This window comes from Dendrobates tinctorius, unplaced genomic scaffold (assembly GCF_039654945.1).
Source record: "Dendrobates tinctorius isolate UK_male_01 unplaced genomic scaffold, ASM3965494v1 ptg000022l, whole genome shotgun sequence".
Lineage (NCBI taxonomy): Eukaryota > Metazoa > Chordata > Amphibia > Anura > Dendrobatidae > Dendrobates > Dendrobates tinctorius.
This window is the reverse complement of record NW_027361690.1, coordinates 101,012,170-101,034,980: the sequence shown is the minus strand read 5'-3', so window position 1 is coordinate 101,034,980 and position 22,811 is coordinate 101,012,170.

The window sequence follows — 22,811 nt, the reverse complement described above, 5'->3', positions numbered from 1 at the left end:
TCGCACATGTGGGCCAATGTTCCAGGTGTCAATGATGCACTGCCAGTGGTGGGTGGAAGAGCACTTTCTGGCAAATCCACATCCCTACAGACACGCACAAACACTGTACCTGTGTCATGATCCAGTGTTGGATCTGGCGGTATTAAAAGCACAAAGTGAACTTTTTTACTTTGGTTAAGTTCAAAGGTGTTTTGACCGTCCCCTGTGGTGGTTAGTGGTATTGCACCTTAGGTTAGGTTGCACTTAATTATGGTTCAGGTGTGACACTCTATAAATGGGTTTCAGGGTGTTCACTCACTGCTGGTGATATTTCTTGCTGAGTTGTTGGAGAGCCTGGTGGAAGGATGGAGCTGGATTGGAGTCCTGCGCAGTCAGCCAGAGAGAACGAGTGCCAGCTAATGGTGTCTGCAGGAAGGACTGGCATGGCCTGGTGGAGTCGCAGTTTATGGTGTCGGCAGGAAGTGCGGGCATGGCTTAGAGGAGTGGCGACTAGGAAGAGAGTTGCACTCAGCATGCTCGACTTGGTTGCTGAGAACTAGACTCGAGCATGCTTGGATTCTTGGCAGAGGCTGGACTCATCTTGGGACTCTGTGTACTGGACTGCTGCAAGTGGTGATGGACTCTGCTCCCAGGCTGCACGATGGTGATGGATCCAGTTATGGTGATGGATCAGGGTGGAGGAGAAGATGCACACAGGTGGTGGGCTCTGTTGCTAGGAGCGTACGCAACAGAGCAAAGCTAAGTGGTGTTTCCCCTGTATTGTCTCTTTCCTCATGTGTGTTGTTAGTGCAGTGGTGGGATTAGTCTCCGCACCGACCCATTCCCTAGTGAGGGTTTAGGGTCAGGGCGAGCAAGGGGTTAAGGTTCGCGTGCGGCGACAGGTGTGGAGCCTGTATAGGGAATGTTAGGAGTGCAGGGACACTGGCTCAGGGGAGCTTAGGAGGTCTCCATGTCCCCATTCCCTATCGCAGGGCCCACCATTGTTAAAGTTTCCCAGGTTCCCCCCTTATTATTTAAATGCGCCTTACTGGAGGCGGTGTTTCCAGAAATATATTTATAACGTGTAATACCTAAATTTGCCAGGTGGAGGCGGCGTATCCACCTGCACGTTCTATTATTTAAATTCGCCCCACTGGAGGCGGTGTATCCAGGGTCACGTGTGTTATGGGTTCGCCTTGCGGCATCATCTGCGACCTGACACATGTGATCATGACATTCTGACCGTGGAACGCCAACATTTTCTCTTGCCCCATGAGAAGCATTCTCCTGCCCAAAATAATCATCCCCCTCATCCTCCTCTTCCTCTTCTTCCTCCACCTCGTCCAGGACAGTTCCCTGACCAGACAATGGCTGACTGTCATCAAGGATTCCTTCCTCCTCCTCCACTGCAGACGCCTGATCCTTAATATGCGTCAAACTTTGCATGAGCAGACGCATAAGTGGGATGCTCATGCTTATGATGGCGTCGTCTGCGCTTACCAGCCGTGTGCATTACTCAAAACACTGAAGGACTTTACAGAGGTCTTTCAGCTTTGACCACTGCACACCCGACAATTCCATGTCTTCCCTCAAACTGCCTGCCCCTCTATCCTCCCACAAATGCATCACAGCCTGCCTCTGTTCACACAGCCTCTCAACCATGTGCAGGGTGGAGTTCCATCTTGTTGGAACGTCTATGATTAGGCGGTGCATGGGGAGGTGGAGCAATCGCTGCAGCTTCTGCATATGAGTGGAGTGGACGTTTGAGTGATGGATGTGCGAGCACAGTCTTCGCACCTTATGGAGCAGGGATGTTAACTCCGGATAATTATTAAGGAAGCACTGCACCTCCAGGTTCAAAGTGTGAGCCAGGCAAGGTATGTGTGTGAGTTTTGCATGTGCTATGGCTGCCACAAAATTACAGTCGTTTTCACTGACTACCTTGCCTGGCTCAAGATGTAGACTGCCCAGCCATGACTCAGTTTGTCGCTGCATGTAGTCGGCCAGTACCTCCGCAGTGTGTCTGTTGTCACCCAAAGACATCATCTTTAACACAGCCTGCTGACGCTTACCACTAGCTGTTCGATAGTGGGACACCTCATGTGCAACACTGCCAGCTGCGGATGGAGTGCTCGTGCGACTGCGCTCTGTGGACGAGCTTTCGCTGATAGAGGAGGAGGATCAAAAGCCTACAGCCAACTGTTTCCTATACCGTGGGCTAGGCAGCACTGTTCCACCGCCGCTATCCTCAGTGGAGCCTGCATCCACCACATTAACCCAGTGTGCAGCGATGGACACGTAACGGCCCTGGCCATGCCTACTGGTCCATGCATTTGTTGTGAGGTGCACCTTTCCACTCACTGACTGTTTTAGTGCATGGACAATGCTGTCTTTCACATGCCGGCGGAGGGCAGGGATGGCTTCTTGAGAAAAGAAGTGCCGACTGGGTAGGTCATAGCGTGGGACAGCGTAGCCATGAGGTCGCGGAAAGCTTCACTTTCAACCAAACGGTAGGGCATCATCTCTAATGAGATTAGTTTGGCAATGTAGGCGTTCAAAGTGTACATGGATGAGAGAATGAGTACTTTCTTGTCCTACTCAGAGTGTCTGGTAGGGTGAGCTGGACTGGAGAGCTGCATATGGGGGAAGTAGCGGTGGACCAGACGGAGTGAGAGGGGGTTGGTGATGGTATTGGTGGTGATGGCCTAGATTCAGTGTTATGTTGCAAAAAAATTGTGATTCCCTGAGTGCTTTGGCCTTGCGACGACACCTCCACATTTAGTGCTGGTGGTGTGCTTAACGGTGGCGATGGTCTTACAGTGGGGGAAGCAATGGAGCGTTGCTGGCTACCTTCAGTCGGAGCAGGTGCACATGTGCTACCTGAGGTTTTGTAGTCCGTCCACGCTTGCAAGTGCATGTTGATTAAATGTCAAGCATGCAACTGGTATTCAAATTTCTGAGTTGTTTACCTCGGCTAAAGGTCCTTCCGCACTTCTTACAGGTAACCTTTGCCTCATCAGTAGGATTTTGGACAAAGAAGTGCCACACTGCACTCTTCCTACTATGTTATACATTTTCTGGCCTTGCACACTGTGCTAAGTTGACCGTCTGGCCAAGCTGTCCTGCAACTCTTTTAGTTTTTGTTCCACGTTTTTGGACAGCTACGGGCCTGGCAGATAACCGCTGCTGCGATGTCAATGCCTGCTGCGGATCCTACTCCTTATCTGAGCTATTGCCAGCGCCACCCTCCTCCCCCAATGGATGCCAATCCGGGTCAAGAACTGGGTCATCCATCACCTCCCCTTCAAAGTCATCTGCACCTTCCTCTTTACCTTCCTCTGTGTCACCGTGTAAGGTGGTATAGTATGCGGGAAGGGGCACCTGATTTTCATCAGGGTCAGATTCTGGCTCAATAGACTGCGAGGGTAATGTAGTGCTCTGTGTCGATGTTCCAGCAGAATCATCTAGCAGTGGCTGTGCATCAGTGCACTCCATGTCAGATTCATCTTGGACTGGGGAATTCTGGATTTGACTGGATAACCCAGGCATGGTATGTGAAAAGAGCTAAATAGAGTAATCTGAAGTGTGGGCTGCCGCATCCTTAACTTTTGGTGGGGGTGAAGGACACAAGGAAAGGTGTTTTTCCTGACCAGAACCCTGCACTGATGACTCCGTGCTTGCAGGTTTCAAACGTTCAGAAGAGGAGGCAATAGAGCTGGTGGCTGTTTCGGCAATGTACGCCAAAACCTGTTCCTGATGCTCCGGCTTTAAAAGCGGTTTTCCTACTCCAAGAAAAGGCAACCTTACAGGCCTTCTTGGGCTCAACACCTCCTGCCTTAGCTGCTATTGTGCTTTTGCCAGAACCAGCCGATGCACCACCACCATCAGTACCAGCTGCGCCCCCCTGCCCACGTCCGCGGACTCTTCCACCATACTTCCTCATGTTTGGGAAAATGTACCAAAAATACCAGCAGAGAGATGGTACTGTATGAGGAGCGTCCAGCTGTGTAAGGTGTATTAAAAAAATTAAATCTACGTATATATTTTGTTAGTCACAGACGCTCTCACAATATGTATTGGACCGTAATCCAACAGAAGTGTACAGCTGTATACATTTTTTTTGTAACTAACAATCTCCGTATATGTATTTACGGAGTGTCACACACGCTGACTCTGTATAGATGTGACTGTAATGTGAACGGCAGATATACAATACTGTTTGAGAATCGTACAGCTCTATACGGTGTCTGTATGGAAAATTGTCAATCTCCGTCTATTTGTATACAGACTGACGCGCTGTCTCTCTCTAGTTTTGACCGTGATAAAACAGCAGATATACAAAACTGTTTGAAAAGCGGACAGCACTCTAAAGTGTAGGTCTGGAAAAACGGAAAAACTCCTCTGCTTTTTCTTCCAGAGTCACACACAGATAGCTTCTATTTGTCCGTGATTCAAGGCGGTACACGGTAGTGTGTGAGGAGCGGACACCGCTATACGGTGTCTGTATGGACAATTGTCAATCTCCGTCTATTTGTATAGGGACTGACATACACTGTCTCTGTCTAGTTTTGACCGTGATCAAACAGCAGATATATGAAACTGTTTGAAAAGCGGACAGCACTCTAAGGTGTAGGTCTGGAAAAACGGAAAAACTCCTCGGCTCTTTTTTCCAGAGTCACACACAGATAGCTTCTATTTGTCCATGATACAAGGCGGTACACAGTAGTGTGTGAGGAGCGTACACCGCTATACGGTGTCTGTATGGAAAATTGTCAATCTCCGTCTATTTGTATAGGGACTGACACACGCTGTCTCTGTCTAGTTTTGACCGTTATCAAACAGCAGATATACGAAACTGTTTGAAAAGCGGACAGCACTCTAAGGTATAGGTCTGGAAAAACAGAAAAACTCCTCAGCTTTTTCTTCCAGAGTCACACCCAGATAGCTTCTATTTGTCCGTGATACCAGCCGGTACACGGTAGTGTGTGAGGATCGTACACCGCTATACGGTGTGTGAAAAAATGAACGCTCAGTAACTCACCAGGACAAAATAATAAAAGTTGGAGTGCTTTGAAAAAAGCAGTTTGAACAGCAGTGTGCACACAGTAATGCAGCTATCAGGTAGCCTTAAAAGGAAGTCTAATCACTACCAGCACTGCTGCACACAACAAAAATCCTCCCCTTTCACTGCACACTAACTGTACAGTGAAAAGCGCTATCAGCAGAAGCAGTTTTTTTTCTTCTTCCATGCCTAACGCTCTCCCTGTACAGAATCAGCAGCAGCACCTCTCCCTATTGTAAGATCGGCAGAAGTAAGATGGCGGTCGGCGGTCACAGCCTTTTATACCCACTGTGATGCCACACAAAGCCAGCCAATCACTTCAATGCCCTTCTCTAAGATGGTGGTGGCCACTGCCCATGTCATCGCGTTGCCCACAGTGTGCGTCCTCCTTCATTGGCTGAGAAAAGGCGCTGGAAGCATTATTTGAAACGCGACTTTGGCGCTCTAATCGGCGACCTCATGGCCGACCTCACGCAATGGTTGGGTTTCGATCGGCGAAACCCGACTTTAGCTAAAGTCGGCTATTTTTGAATTTGACCGACCCGTTTCACTCTACTCACACACTGTACCAGAGATATTGGACTGATGCATTGCAGCAATGACCTTTGACGACGTCGCGGTCTCGCGAGATCGCTACAGTATCGCGAGATAGCGACGTCAGCAAAGGTCATTATCGCAATGCATTACGGGGAACGGGACCTGCCGCTTGTATCGCTGAAGCCTGGGGACGCTGTATGGGACATTGGAAGGTGAATATAACCCGATTTTTTATTTTAATTCTATTTTTATAGGGATATGGTACCCAGAGCCGGGAGGACAGTCTCCTCTCCTCCGGACCGTGGGTGCCATCCGCAAATGTTCTGCTTACTTTTCGCATGGTGGGCACAGCCACATGTGGAAAGAAAGCAGAACAATGCATTCCTATTTGGGCGGAATTGCCGCGATTCCGCAAAATAATGAGCATGCTGCATATTTTTCCGCCATGCGATTCCACCGCGGGAAAATCCGCAGCATTAGCACAGTATTGCGGAATCCCATAGGACTGCATGAGATGCTGTTTTTTTGCATTTTCGCAGCAAGATTGCGAGTTAAAAACCGCCACAAAAATGCGAAAAAAACGCGACGTGTGAACGCAGCATGAGACTCTCATCTGGTGCAGAGCAGCCATAGGCATCAGAGGACGGGACTACCAAGCTCTCCTTGAACCAGTCTATTCAGATAGCAGACCTACTGTGCTGACAGCCAGGGGAATTGTTGATGTTAAAAGGGGCAGGGTCCCGGTACGTGTTCTGAACTGTGGAGAGGAGGAAGCTTACTTGCCCTGTTATGCAACCGTAGCCAAACTATTCACAGTCAGCAACAATGATATTCAGGCTGTCGAACCCTTGGATCCGTCAGAAGTGATGGATGGCAATGGCTCTTCTGATCAGACGGAGGAATGGTTCCAAAAAATACATGTTGGCACCGACTCCACTCCTGTACATCAGAAAAATGGAGTGCAGCAAGTGGTACAAGAATACGAGAGGGTTTTCAGTAAGCTTCCCTTGGATTTTGGGCTGGTAAAAGGGTTTCAACATAACATCCCCACAGGAGATCACCCACCTATCAAAGAAAGGTATCGTCCTGTACCTCCAACTCATTATCAGTACGCAAATGGTATGCTAAGAGAAATGAAACAATCAGGGTTAATCAGAGATAGCTACAGTCTTTGGGCAGCTCCCCTGGTGTTAGTCAAAAAGAAAGATGGTACAATGCGCTTGTGTGTAGATTACAGATAACGTAACAAAATTACTCACAAAGATGAATACCCCTTACCGCGCATAGAGGAGTCTCTAGCAGCGTTAAAATCAGCTAGGTACTTCTCCACTCTGGACTTAACCAGCGGGTACTGGCAGGTTCCTGTTACTGAGGCAGACAAAGGAAAAACTGCGTTCACTACCCCAATTGGGCTATGTGAGTTTAATTACATGCCATTCGGATTGAGCAGTGCTTCAGAGAATTATGGAATGTTGCCTGGGACATATGAACTTTGAGACTGTGCTATTGTACTTGGATGATGTGATTGTATATTTCAGGACCTATGAGGAACATCTCTGTCATGATCCAGGATCTGACAAGTTAAATGGACAAATTGAACTTTTTTTCCTTTGGCTGTGTGCCAAAGTGGTGTGATTGCCCCCGGTGGCCATTAGAATTATTGCACTGTGGTGTCGTTTGTTCTAAGTTGCCCCAGTGGTGGTACGTGGTATTGCACTCTAGTACCTTAGTTTGTGCACGTAATTATAATGCAGGTGTGAATGCTCTATAAAAGAGAGTCAGGAGTATCAATCAGTGTTGGTGATAGTTAGTCATTCACAAGTAAGCCTGGGTGAAAGATGGAGCTGAACAAGAGTCCTGGGCAGCCCAGCCAGAGGGGACAAGTGGCAGCTATGGAGTCTGCAAGGAGTGCTGGCATGGATTGATGGAATCCAACGATGGGGTCTGCAAGAAGGACTGGCATGGCGTGGTGGTGTCGCAGTTTAAGGTGTCAGCAGGAAGTGCTTGCATGGCTTGGTGGAGTGGCGACTATGGTGAGAGTTGCACTCAGCATGCTGGACTTGGTTGCTGAAAGCTGGACTCAAGCATGCTGGACTTTTTGGCAGAAGCTGGACTCGTCTTTGGGACTCTGTTTACTAGGCAGCTGCAACTGGTGGTGGACTCTGCTCCAAGGCTGCACTATGGTGATGGATCCGGTCATGGTGATGGATCCAGTTGGAGGAGAAGATGCACGCAGGTGGTGGGCTCTGTTGCGGGGAGCATAAGCAACAGAGCAAAACTAAGTGGTGTCCCCCTGTATTGTCATTTTTCCTTATGTGTGTTTAGTGCAGTGGTGGGATTAGTTTCCGCACCGACCAATTCCCTAGTGAGGGTTTAGGTGCAGGGCGAGTCAGGGTTTTGAGGTTCCTGTGCGTCGCCCAGTGTGGAACCGGCATAGGGAACGTTAGGAGTGTAGTGACACTGACTCAGGGGAGTGCAGGAGGTCTCCACTTCCCCGTTTCCCTATCGCAGGGCCCTCCGTTGCTAATGTTACCCAGGTTTCCCTTATTGTTTAAATTCGCCTTACTGGAGGCGGGGTTTCCAGATTTACGTGTTACGTGTATTACCTAAATTCGCCTGTTGGAGGCGGCGTATCCAGCTGCACGTTTTATTGTTTAAATTCGCCCAACTGGAGGTGGTGTATCCAGGGTCACGCGTGTCATCTAAATCCGCCCTGCTTGGGGCGCTGTGTCCAGCTGCGCATGACCGTGACATTATCACCAACCCTACATTTTTTTTTTCTGGTGAGCCTTGGCCATGTGGAGACCTGTGAGTAATTGCTGTCGGGCCTCACTGAGGTGAGTGATGAGCGTCATGGTGTGTTAGAGCCGCTGCAGCAGTAGTTATCAGGGTCTGGGGCCTTCCCTTTGGCTTCACCAGAAAATCAAATGGCGGCTGCGGTCTGGCAAAAAGCCCCCTAGAGTCGCTGCTTGGGAGCGGGACTTGTTCATACAGGCGGACGCACCCAGACAGGTGGGTGGAGTTGGTGATCCCCATGGTGCTGTCTGGGGTTCACCGAGGTGAAGGGGTACGTCCCTGTAGTGAGCAGACTGGTGTATAGTCCGCGGGGCTCACGCCAAATCTTCAATACCACCAATGAAGCCGCCCCTCCTGGTCGTGTGGAGGCGACCAGTGAGTGTATATTTCCTCCATATTCCTGTCCCCTTCTCCTCTGGGTGTGAGCAGCAGGTGCACTGCGGGGGAGTAGGGACAAATCTCAACCCTCGCCATTAACCAATCCTGGGAGGCTCAGACCTCATGGTGAAAGGGTTGGAGGGTGGTGTCCCTTGGTGAATAGCGGGGGTGTGAGTGTAGTGACACAGGGGGACGCCTCTGTTGTTGAGTCCAGAATGAGTTCACCCAAATGATGACAAACGAATGCGTGGCAATAAACGTTCAGGTCCGGAACTGTGTGTGAACGAGCATGTATGGGTGGCCACCAAAAAACATCCTGTGGAAGTGTGTTGTGGAGTCTTACCAGCTCATAGCAAACATACACATACATAACTCGTTCCCCAGGTCGGCGCTGTGGAGATGTGTGGTGCCACCAAAACATACATTGCCAATACCAGCGGTGCGTTTGTCATAAACCTGAAGTGTCAGGTAGTGGTGGGGTGAACTCTGGATCTGGGCGTCCCCGATGTAGGTGTTTCCCTGATGAGGAGTGGTCATGAGGGTCCAGAGGCCCCTCATTAAGGGGGTTACTGTCATGATCCAGGCTGGATCTGACAAGTTAAATAGACAAATTGAACTTTTTTTCCTTTGGCTGTGTGCCAAAGTGGTGTGATTGCCCCCGGTGGCCATTAGAATTATTGCACTGTGGTGTCGTTTGTTCTAAGTTGCCCCGGTGGTGGTGAGCGGTATTGCACTCTAGTACCTTAGTTTGTGCACGTAATTATAATGCAGGTGTGAATGCTCTATAAAAGAGTGTCAGGTGTATCAATCAGTGTTGGTGATAGTCATTCACAAGTAAGCCTGGGTGAAAGATGAAGTTGAACAAGAGTCCTGGGCAACCCAGCCAGAGGGGACGAGTGGCAGCTGTGGAGTCTGCAAGGAGTGCTTGCGTGGATTGGTGGAGTCCAACGATGGGGTCTGCAAGAAGGACTGGCATGGCATGGTGGAGTCGCAGTGTATGGTGTCAGCAGGAAGTGCTTGCATGGCTTGGTGGAGTGGCGACTATGGTGAGAGTTGCACTCAGCATGCTGGACTTGGTTGCTGAAAGCTGGACTCAAGCATGCTGGACTTTTTGGCAGAAAAGTTGGGCTCAAGCATGCTGGACTTTTTGGCAGAAGCTGGACTCGTCTTTGGGAATCTGTTTACTGGGCAGCTGCAACTGGTGGTGGACTCTGCTCCAAGGCTGCACTATGGTGATGGATCCGGTTATAGTGATGGATCCGGTTGGAGGAGAAGATGCACGCAGGTGGTGGGCTCTGTTGCGGGGAGCATAAGCAACAGAGCAAGGCTAAGTGGTGTCCCCCTGTATTGTCATTTTTCCTTATGTGTGTTTAGTGCAGTGGTGGGATTAGTTTCCGCACCGACCAATTCCCTAGTGAGGGTTTAGGTGCAGGGCGAGTCAGGGTTTTGAGGTTCCTGTGCGTCGCCCGGTGCGGAACCGGCATAGGGAACGTTAGGAGTGTAGTGACACTGACTCTGGTGAGTGCAGGAGGTCTCCACTTCCCCGTTTCCCTATCGCAGGGCCCTCCGTTGTTAATGTTACCCAGGTTTCCCTTATTGTTTAAATTCGCCTTACTGGAGGCGGGGTTTCCAGATTTACGTGTTACTTGTATTACCTAAATTCGCCTGTTGGAGGCGGCGTATCCAGCTGCACGTGTTATTGTTTAAATTCGCCCAACTTGAGGCGGTGTATCCAGGGTCACGCGTGTCATCTAAATCCGCTCTGCTAGGGGCGCTGTGTCCAGCCGCGCATGACCGTGACAATCTGCAACACCTGGCAGAGGTCTTGGAGGCGTTGTCCAACGTTGGCTTAAAGGTAAAAACATCTAAGTGTCATCTCTTAAAGCCCAAAGTGCAGTATTTAGGCCATGTCGTGAGTGCAGAAGGAGTAGCACCCGACCCAGACATAGTGACTGTCATAAGAGACTGGCAAGTACCCACCAACATCCAAGGGGTCAGACAATTCCTAGGCCTAGTGGGATACTACAGACGCATTATCAAAGACTTTACTAAGTTGGCAGCTCCTATTCAAGATCTCCTAGTTGGCCAACCCAAAAAGGCCAGAGGCAAGAGTCCCCTGATTGAGTGGAATGCTAGGTTGGATGTCATTCAGTAGCCTTAAGCAAGCACTTACTGGAGAAGAGATCTTAGCATATCCAGACTATGATCAGCCATTTATTCTGCACACTGATGCCAGCAATGTGGGGTTAGGAGCTGTCCTATCTGAAGTGCAGCAGGGTTAGGAGAAAGTCATTGCTTATGCCAGTCGGAAGCTTTGTCCTACTGAGGGGAACTCTACCAACTATAGCTCCTTCAAGCTAGACTTCTTGGCTATCATTTGGGCAGTGACTGAGAGGTTCAAGCACCATTTGGCCTCATCTAAATTTACCCTTTATAAGGACAACAATCCGTTAACCCATCTGGAGACCGCCAGGCTTGGCGCCTTGGAACAAAGATGGATGGCTCGGTTGTCCAATTATGAGTTTGTCATTAAATACCGAGCTGGCACCATAAACGCCAATGCTGATGCCCTGTCCCGTATGCCAAATGCTCCTGTTCCAGCAGAAGATCTAGAAGACCTGGAAGGAATAGAGATGCCGGCATTCCACCTCCATGGTGCCTCCCAAGACTCTAACCACGTGACAGGGAGAAGTCTTGCCATTCACGAAGTTTCCCTTAATCCACTACCCTACCATGGTTGGGCAGAGACGCAGAGCAGTGACACGGCTATATGTATGGGCAAAGAACTCCTTGGAGAAGCAGATTCATCTCCAGCTCCTGATGCACCTGCAGAAGTCCAACAGTTGTGGAAAGAGAAAGAAGCTGTTCCTTTTTGAAGGCAAGTTGACCTGAAGAGCTATTAACCCACGTACGCATGAACTGGTATGGCAGATCGTGGTCCCCAAAAAGGATGTTCCCCTGGTCTTGGAAGCGTACCACAATCAAGCGGGACACATTGGTTGGAAAAAGCTGGAAGTAGTCATCCGCCACCGCTTCTTCTGGACAGGTATGAGACGGTCTATTGAACAAGGGTGTAGGGTATGCGGCCCATGAAAATTCAGAAGAAAGAATTCTGCCAATCAAAGGACCCCCTTGAAGCCCATCATCACTAAACAACCTTTGGAACTGGTGGCCCTAGACCACGTGCAATTAACCCCAAGTTGATCTGGGTATACCTATGCCTTAACAATAGTGGATCACTATTCCCATTTCCTAGTGGTCGTTCCTGTGAAAGACCAAACAGCAAGAACAGCTGCAAAGGCATTCCAAGAATATTTCTGCAGACCCCATAGCTACCCAGATCAAGTGCTGACAGACAGAGGTCCAGCCTTCGAAGCAGAGGTCTTCCAAGAATTTTGCTCCCTCTATGGATGTAAAAAGATCAGAACTACACCATACCACCCACAAGGCTATGGTCTTTGCAAAAAACTAAATCATCTGGTGATCAATTTATTGCAGATCCTACCACTACCCGACTAACTGAAAAACCCCCCATTAAAATGTAACTTTTATTAAGGACAAAAATAACAATATAAAATTGCACAGATGTCCCCTATTATAAAGCCTAGTAAAAAACAGCCTATTGCATTGCTGGAAAGAGATAAGGTATAACAGTTAAACCAAATCTAACCAGCTAAATCTGCCAATCCAATCATATAGTCAGAAAAATCTGAATCCAAGCAGTTAAAAACTGCAAAATACTATTATAGCCCAAAAACCTCAAAAAATGGAAAAAAAGGGAAATGGACATAAAGATGTATAAAAATTGATAATACGCGCTACCATCTGATAACAATTTCACTCAGCCGATGTGAAGAAAAGAGTGACCTGGCCCTATACAAAATGACTATCTGAACACCTACCTAGGTGTGGAGGTTGGCATCCTAAGAAATACGAGAATGGCGCCCCCGCTCGTGCGATGGCTATCCCTAATGTCCTATATCAACCTATAAGATGACAGATTAGAAACAGAGGGCCACATGGCCTGTATCCATTTGCTTAGAATATCTTAATGAATGCAGTAAAGCAGATTTATACAATCATATGGATGTGAGGAAAGGTAGAAAGTCCAGACAGTGTGAATAGATGCATAACTCACACAGTAGAACCAGTTACATATAAATTTGTAGCAAATTATGCCCTTTTTGTCACAGCAAGTACCCAGATAAAAAACTGCCCATTAAACGCAATGATGAATCAATGGTAGGTAAACAGGAAAGGCTTATCTGATATCAAATTGTCAGAAATCATGAAAGCAATCAAAGACACCACTGAATATGCTAGATTTTCAAGTTTCAGTGTAAAGGGCATGTCACACTAAGAGATATCGCTAGCAATATCGCTATAACTAGTGACGTTATAGCGATATTGCTAGCGATATCTCTGTGTCTGATACTTACCTCCGACTGGCTCCCCCGCTGGTTATCGCTGATCGTGCGAGAACGTTCAGGACTGTTTCTCGTCGTCAGCTTCCTGTGGCGCTTCATGCTGTGAGGACGAGCGACGCGTGGAGCCGGGCGGGAGGACGTCAGGATAGCCGCGTCTGACAGGTAAGTAGCGACCCCCGTCCCCAGCGATGTCGCTAGAGAGATCTGCCTGTGTGGCAGCTCACTAGCGACCACTTAGCGATGTACCAGCGATCCTGACCGCGTCATATCGCTGGTCGGGATCGCTGGTACATCGCTACGTGTGACAGTACCTTAAATTAGTAGGGGTACTACAGCCACTCCAGATATCAGATATATATCATAAGCCTAGGTTAAATCATCAGATACTGACAACAATAAGCCCATTCATGAAAAACAAAAAAACCCCCAGTACTTATCTGTGAATATATACTCCTTCATAATGATAGCCATAAGGTCCATGATAACATGATTCCTCAGATATAGTCCGCACACTCTCAACGCGTTTTCCCCTACTGCGGGTTCATCAGGAGAGATGCATATTGGTCACAGCGGTCTGGCAGTGGAGACTAATCCAATTGATGAGCCTCAATTGGCATAATTTGCTACAAATTTATATGTAACTGGTTCTACTGTGTGTGAGTTATGCATCTATTCAGACTGTCTGGACTTTTCCTCACATCCATATATGATTGTATAAATCTGCTTTACTGCATTCATGAAGATATTCTAAGCAAATGGATACAGGCCATCTGGCCCTCTGTTTCTAATCTGTCGTCTTATACTGTAGGTTGATATAGGATATTAGGGATAGCCATCGCACGAGCGGGGGCGCCATTCTCGTATTTCTTAGGGTGCCAACCTCCACACCTAGGTAGGTGTTAAGATAGTCATTTTGTATAGGGCCAGGTCGCTATTTTCTTCACATCAGATGAGTGAAATTGTTATCAGATGGTAGCACGTATTACCAATTTTTATACATCTTCTTTATGTCCATTTCTCTTTTTTCTGTTTTTTGAGGATTTTGGGCTATAATAGTATTTTGCAGTTTTTAACTGCTTGGATTCAGATTTTTCTGACTATATGATTGGATTGGCAGATTTAGCTGGTTAGATTTGGTTTAACTGTTATACCTTATCTCTTTCCAGCAATACAATAGCCCGTTTTTTACTAGGCTTTATAATAGAGGACATCTGTGCAATTTTATATTGTTATTTTTGTACTTAATAAAAGTTATATTTTAATGGTTTTTTTTTCAGTTAGTCGGGTATAGGTAACGGTTATTCACATTATACTTGTGAGTTCAGATCCTACCACTAGAAGAAAGGAACCAATGACCTGAGAAATTACCTGATTTGATCGAAATGATCGAAATGTACAATCATCCCAACCAGTGCAACAGGATATGCCCCAGCTTACTTGATGCATGCACGGCCAGGTAAACTCCCCATCGACCTAAAAATGGGAGTCCTAACTCCTGAAACCATATCCAGCCAATTGAACACTGATTGGAATACAGAAAGACAACTGCAGTATCAAAAAGTTCCGCAATGTGTAGAAGAAAGTCTTGCTCAAGCTAGGCAAAAACAGGAAAGAAACTTTAATAGACATGCTGTGGCAATCCCCTTGCCAACAGGTGAACAAGTGTTGAAGAAAAAGAGAAGAAACCACAAGTTAGATGACCAATGGGAGGCTCAGCCTTACACTATTCAACCATATAGCTATGACAACATCAAAGTGTGTACTATCTCCAAAGACGGCGGAAAAACGTGTACAACCGTATCCAGAGACAATCTGAAAGTATGTCCAGTACAATTGCGTGAAAGAGTTGAGACTAAAGAAGATCCTTAGCTAATGGAAAAGAATGATACAAAGATTTGCACTGTTCTAGGTGAATTCCCTAGTTCTTGGCTACAAGTTAACAACGCAGTGGTAGTTCCAATGATGGTGTTCCCACAAAGGTCTTTACCAGAGACACCAAATTGTTCTGGAAGCGACAAATTGCTAATGCCAACCACTAACACTTTGCCTGTGGAAGATTCAGAAAACTTGCCCAAAGTCAGCAGTGAACCTGTTGTACCCATGGTAGGTTCAAAGAGTAATAGGAAGTTGTCTAATATTCCTATCTTGTGCAGATCACAGAGTAGCACACAGGGTCAAACCCCTTCTCCCTATAGAAATGATTTGTAAAATATTCTAAGATTAATAACTTAGTTTTGAGTTGTACTTACATTGAACTTTGCCTTAGGTAACTGTTATGATTGGGTCACCGAGGAGGAAAGCAAGACCAAGCTAAGCCACAGAAAACCAGAGAGGTTGGTAACTAAGCAGATTGCAGACCCCTGATCCTATCAACACAACTAGCAGTAGCCGTGGAGCGTACCTATGACGATTCTAGACACCTTGACACAGCCGGAGAACTAAATAAGCCTAAAGCAAGAAAGGGGAAATCTAAACTGCCCCAGAGCAGAACCCAAAGTAATAGATATCCCCCAAACATATATTGTCGGTGAGACAAGATGAAAACACAAACGCAGGTAGGAAAATAGGCTGAGCAAGCGATGGCCCAAACTAACTAGACAGGACAGGAAAGACAGAGTCTGCAATCACGCAAAAAAAAGTGCAAAAAATGCCCAACACGTCTGATAGAAAAAACACTGAAGTCACTAGACTTCTTCCACTATATCAGCACTCTGGTATATTCTGAAAAAAGAGCAAAGAGAGGCCAATCTAATAAGGGACAAAAAAAAACTGGCACATACTTACTGCATGGAATGATAGTGCATTGGCAGCCCTCTTTCGGAAAGGTTTATCAGAGACCGTAAAATATGTTATGGTGGGATTTCCTGTTCCCTCTGGTCTGGATGGCTCCATGGCATTAGCCATTCAAGTTGATCGGCGTTTACGTGAACGTAAAAATACACGGGAGGCGCTGCCACCTTTTGAACAAATGTCTGAACCTATGCAATGTGATGGGGTCTTGTCTAGGGCGCAACGTCGGGAGTTTAGAAGGCGTAATAAGCTGTGTTTTTTCTGTGGAGACGCCTCTCATACTATTTCTGTCTGCCCTAAACGAGAGAAACGTTTTGCACACACATTTGCTGTGGGCAGTATACAACCTAAGTTCCTTTTGGCAATTACTCTGATCTGCTCCTTGTCCACATTTTCCACTAAGCCTTTTGTGGATTCAGGAGCAGCTCTGAATCTGATGGATTTGGACTTTGCTAAACGTTGTGGTTTGTCCATGACGCCTCTGCAGACGCCTATTCCTTAGAGGGGTATTGATGCCACTCCGTTGGCGGAGAATAAACCTCAGTTTTGGACCCAGGTGATAATGCGAGTTGCCCCTGACCACCAGGAAAATTGTAAATTTTTGGTGCTGCATAATTTGAATGACACTATTGTTCTGGGGTTCCCCTGGTTGCAAACTCATAACCCAGTTTTGGATTGGAAATCTGTGTCTGTGGTGAGTTGGGGTTGTCAGTGTGTTCTTAGGGAGGCTCCTGTTTTCTCCACCTCTCCTCAGTCTCATGATGTTCCTGATTATCTGGCTGAATTCTCTGATGTATTTAGTGAGAGTAAGTCTGTGTCTTTTCCCCCTCATAGGAGTTATGACTGTGCAATTGAGTTGATGCCTGGGTGTAAATTTCCCAAGGGTCGTCTTTTTAACTTATCTGTACCTGAACATGATGCTATGCGATCCTATATTAAGGAGTCGTTGGAGAAGGGTCATATTAGACCATCCTCGTCACCTTTAGGTGCTCGTTTTTTTGTTTGTGGCCAAGAAAGATGGTTCATTAAGACCGTGTATTGATTATTGTTCCCTTAACAAGATGACGGTTAAATATCAGTACCCGTTACCTCTGATGTCTGATTTATTCTCCAGAGTTAAGAGTGTCTGCTGGTTTACTAAGCTTGACCTCAGGGGGGCGTATAATCTTATTCGCATCAAGCACGGGGATGAATGGAAGACGGCATTTAATACTCCGGAGGGACATTTTGAGTACCTGGTGATGCCTTTTGGGCTCTCCAATGCCCCTTCTGTTTTCCAGTCCTTTATGAATGATATTTTCCGAGACTTCGTGGATAAGTTTTTGATCTTTTCTAATGATTGGGATTCCCATGTGGAACATGTCCGGACTGTGTTTCAAATTTTGAGGGAGAATTCCCTGTTTGTTAAGGGATCGAAATGTCTCTTTGGTGTACAGAGGATTTTATTTTTGGGATTTATCTTATCTCCATCGACTATTGAAATGGACCCAGCCAAGGTACAGGCCATTTATGATTGGGTTCAGCCTACTTCTTTGAAGGCTCTTCAGAAGTTTTTGGGTTTTGCTAATTTCTATTACAATGTTGTAAGGGTTCTCAAAGTCAAATCATACATATATATCCCTTAAAAATGGTACTTTATTGTTTAAAAAACCACAAATGTGGTATACACCAGAAAAAGCGTGACTAAAGATGAAAAACAAAAATAAATTAAAGTGTTCAAACAAACAAGCCCATACTAAGGTGACACCTTGGAATCCCTCGTAAAGACTAAGCTGTATCCTGCCTGTCCGCGGAGGTTGGCACCCTAGGGGGGAACGTTGTGGCGCCCCCGCTCAACGATGGCTGTCCCTAGGGGCCCTGATAAGCCCTACCGCCACTAGTGGTCCCTTCTACCCGATGCAAGATATGGGAACCCCTATCTCTAGACAGAGACCAAGCTGCTCTAAAGAGGACCCTGTGTCCCAAAGCAAAGAGGTTAAAAATAAAATAGAACACATATGGCAATCGGTGGTCAGATTAGAGCAAGAGACATCATAATAGAAAAAACAGTTTGTGAATAGTGCCTCAATCTCATGTAGAAGATCTCTTAATATATAGAAAAGGCACTGACTCTAATAAGTCATAACACACAGAACGGATAAAGGCTATATCCCATTGCTGTATAAATACAGAAAAAATGCAGAACTGCCACAGCGATACTCATCTGCATTTTCTGCCACCTGCCAACAACCAGTTAACGCCTCAACGCGTTTCGCCTTATTAGGCTCATCAGGAGGCCAGATGCTGCGATATCTTGTGTCCCATAAAGGTGCAAATAGCTACTGTTTTTTCTATTATGATGTCTCTTGCTCTAATCTGACCACCGATTGCCATATGTGTTCTATTTTATTTTTAACCTCTTTGCTTTGGGACACAGGGTCCTCTTTAGAGCAGCTTGGTCTCTGTCTAGAGATAGGGGTTCCCATATCTTGCATCGGGTAGAAGGGACCACTAGTGGCGGTAGGGCTTATCAGGGCCCCTAGGGACAGCCATCGTTGAGCGGGGGCGCCACAACGTTCCCCCCTAGGGTGCCAACCTCCGCGGACAGGCAGGATACAGCTTAGTCTTTACGAGGGATTCCAAGGTGTCACCTTAGTATGGGCTTGTTTGTTTGAACACTTTAATTTATTTTTGTTTTTCATCTTTAGTCACGCTTTTTCTGGTGTATACCACATTTGTGGTTTTTTAAACAATGAAGTACCATTTTTAAGGGATATATATGTATGATTTGATTTTGCTAATTTCTATCGTAAATTTATAGGTAATTTTTCTAGTATTGTCAAACCACTGACTGATCTGACCAAGAAGGGAGCTGATGTGCTGAATTGGTCTCCTGAGGCTGTCTCAGCATTTTAAGGAGCTTAAGCGGAGGCTTACCTCAGCTCCAGTTTTACGGCAACCTGATGTCTCACTTCCATTTCAAGTGGAGGTAGACGCTTCTAAGATTGGTGCAGGAGCTGTTTTGTCCCAAAAAGACCCTGTGACTTCTAAGATGAATCCCTGTGCCTTCTTTTCTCGAAAGTTCTCCCCATCTGAACGCAACTATGATGTAGGGAATCAGGAATTGTTGACCATGAAATGGGCATTTGAGGAGTGGAGACATTGGTTGGAGGGAGCTAGACATCAATTTGTGGTCCTCACTGATCACAAGAATCTGACTTATCTGGAGTCGGCTAAATGCTTGAATCCTAGACAGGCTAGATGGGCCTTGTTTTTCACGCGTTTTAATTTTGTGGTCTCTTTTCTTCCGGGCACTAAGAATGTTAGACGCCCTTTCTAGGAGTTTCATTGCTGATTCTCTTAATGTGACCGAGCCTACTACTATCCTAGATGAGGGGGTAGTTCTTTCTGCCATTTCGCCCGATTTGAGACGCGCCCTGGAGGAATTTCAGGAGGATAAGCCTTAGCGTTGCCCTATGGGAAGATTGTATGTTCCGGACCAGTGGAGAAAGAGATTGATGTCTGAAGTCCATTGCTCCGCATTGGCTGGTCATTCAGGTATTTTTGGTACCAGAGATTTGGTGAGTCGGTCGTTTTGGTGGCCTGCCTTATCTCATGATGTCAGGAATTTTGTACAGTCCTGTGGGACTTGTTTTCATTCTAAACCCTGTTCTCGTTCTAGTGGGTTGCTGATGCCCCTGCCGGTGCCCAAGAGGCCATGGACCCTTATCTCAATGGATTTTATTTCTGATCTTCTGGTCTCTCAGAGAATGACTGTTATCTGGGTAATTTGTGATAGATTTTCTAAGGTGGTCCATCTTGTACCTCTCCCAAAGTTGCCATCTTCCGCTGAGTTGGTACCCTTGTTTTCTCAACAGGTGGTTCGGTTACACGGGATTCCTGAGAACATTGTGTCCGAAAGAGGGGTCCAGTTTGTTTCCAGATTTTGGAAAGCCTTTTGTTCCAATCTGGAAATTCAGTTATCCTTCTCCTCCGCGTTTCATCCCCAGACCAATGGGCAGACTGAGAGAACAAACCAGACCTTGGAGTCTTATATAAGATGTTTTATATCTGCTGATCAAGGTGATTGGGTCTCATTTTTTCCCTTGGCCTAATTTGCGCAGAACAATAGAGCTAGTTCTGCCACCTTAAAGTCACCCTTTTTGTGTAATTTTGGGTTTCATCCTCGATTCTCTTCAGGGCAAGTAGAATCTTCGTCCTGCCCAGGTGTGGACACTGTGGTTGTGAGAATGCAGCAGATATGGGACCAAGTGGTGGATAAACTGTCTCTCAGGAAAAGGCCCAGCGTTTTTCCAACCGGCATAGGACCATTGGTCCCCGGTTTAAAGTGGGTGATATGGTTTGGTTGTCGTCTAAGAATATTCCTATGAAGGTTGCATCTCCAAAATTTAAGCCAAGATTTATTGGACCTTATAGGATTTTGGAGATTCTTAATCCTGTTTCTTTTTGATTGGCTCTTCCAGTTTCGTTCAAAATCCATAATGTATTTCACAAATCACTGTTGAAGAGGTTTGTTGAGCCAGTAGTTCCTGTGGCGGCACCTCCTGACCCTGTCTTGGTTAAAGGCAATATGGAATATGAGGTAGAGAAAATACTGGATTCTAGTTTGGTTAGACGGAGACTCCAGTATTTGGTCAAATGGAAGGGTTATGGCCAGGAGGATAATTCTTGGGTCTCTGCCTCTGATATTCATGCCAATAAATTGGTTCTTGCTTTTCACCGGGCCCATCCTGATCGGCCTGGTGGCATGGATGAGGGTTCGATGACCCCTCCTCAAGGGGGGGTACTGTTATGAGCTCATTTTCTGCTCCACCAGTTGAGAGCTCCCCTTCCGTTCTCCCTCTGGTGGTGACGGGAGGTGGTGAGGTTGGTTTGAGTGGTAGTGATCTGCCACCTGGTGAGGAAGATAGTGATTGGATCTCTGGAGTATCAGACTGGATATAAGACAGCCGATGCCCTATCCTGTTGCTGGTGATTCAGTCTGTTTCTCAGGTCTAGGACTCAGCTCTGTTCCAGTCTTCTAAAGATAAGTTTGCTTTTTTGCTAATGTTCACACTTGCTCTTGTTGGTCTTTTCAGTTTTTGTGTGGTCAGCTAGCCCGGCTGGGCTGTGCTGAATTTCCACTCTTATTTTCCAAATTGCCTTTTTTTTGTCCCTTATTAGATTGGCCTCTTTTTGCTCTGTCTCAGAATATTTCAGAGTGCTGATATAGTGGGAGAAGTCTAGTGACTTCAGGGTTAATTTTGCAATCAGTTGTGTTGGACATTTTGTAGGTTTTTTTGGCAGACTGCAGACAGTGTCTTTCCTTTCCTGTCCTTTCTAGTTAGTCTGGCCCCATCGTTTGCTCAGCCTATTTTCCTGCCTTTGTTTGTGTTTTCATCTTTTTTCACCGTCAATACATGTGGGGGGCTGTATCTCTTTTGGGGTCTGCCCTGGGGCAGTTAGTTTTCCCCTTTTCCTGCTTTAGGCTTATTTAGTTTCTCCGGTTGTGACGAGGTGTCCAGGACCACCGTAGGAATGTTCCACGACTGCTGCTAGTTGCGTGTTAGGATCAGGGGTCTGCAGTCTGCATAGTTACCAACCTCTTTGGTCTTCTGAGACTTAGCTTTTGTTGTTTTTTATTTCCTCCTCGGCTACCCGTTCATAACACAACAGGTAACGTTACTAAAAATGTTAAAGAAGTTGTGCCCACATGGACTAATGTGAGATTTTAGGAGTTATTATGCCTTATTCTCCTACAAGAACTCTTGTAAAGACTCAAACTTGAGAAGAAAAATCTGTTTATTGTGCCTTGGCAGGAACCCATCTAAAACAGCCAGGGCAGTCAATTTCATATTATGGTCTGTGTACCCTGCAGCTGCACTCAGGGATGATCCAAACAATCAGAAGTGGCTTTGGGCTGTAATCCACGACTCAACTCAGTGACTGGGACTGTTCACCCATACTCAGGTTAAATGTTGTGTCATTTTGTTGTTTGCTTATGTTCTGTGTGTAGTGCGGGGACGTGCTACCTTTAACTAGGGGGGAATGTGGTGCCCTGCGTGTTTGCCGCCACAAAATGGTTAAATATGTACTGTTTTGCATGTGTTTCGTAAGCAATGGGAGTTATGCTTTCTCTGCTAGAGACCACAACACACACACAATTAACCTCACTCCCTCACTTGTCTGAAGCTTAGAGCTTTGCAGACATACCCTAACTGGGAGGGGGAGGAGTCGAGTTGTTGTTTTGTGTGAAGAAGAAGGTGGAGGAATGAAGAATGCTCCTGGAAGCCATGACATGTGCTTCCTCCAGGAGTAAAGCTAAGAAGAATCAGGGAGTCAGCCCCTAGGCCATCCATGCTTTCAGAGCAGCGTGGTAAGCTAAGAGACTGTGTGGGTTTATACAACCAACAGCAGAGTATTTTCCCCGGGAAGACTGCAACAAACTAGGATCAGTGAAGGATTGTGCAAGAAGGAACTTGAGCTTCACACAGGATCCAAGCTGCAAGCTGCCAGAGGAGGAAAACACAGTGAGTAGTGGCTATACTGGAAGTTCCAAACTCTGGGAAGCCTTGGTCCCTGAAGGGATTAGAATAGCAGGAAGCTTACACCGAGTCACAGCAGAGAGAAGGATACCTCCCATTCTGCAGAGCAGACTGTAACCTGTTGAGAGTTGTAATATCTCCTCTGAACTGCACCTGAACTACAGTAAATGATAAAGTGACTTTCCTTGTATCTTGCCTTATTACTCCGTGCCTTCTACTTCCATCACAATCTCTGGGGGTCAGCCCTGGTTGGAGGGGGTTTAAAATCTGCACTGCCATCACCATCTACCCCCCACGGATCATCTGCAGTGCCGGCTA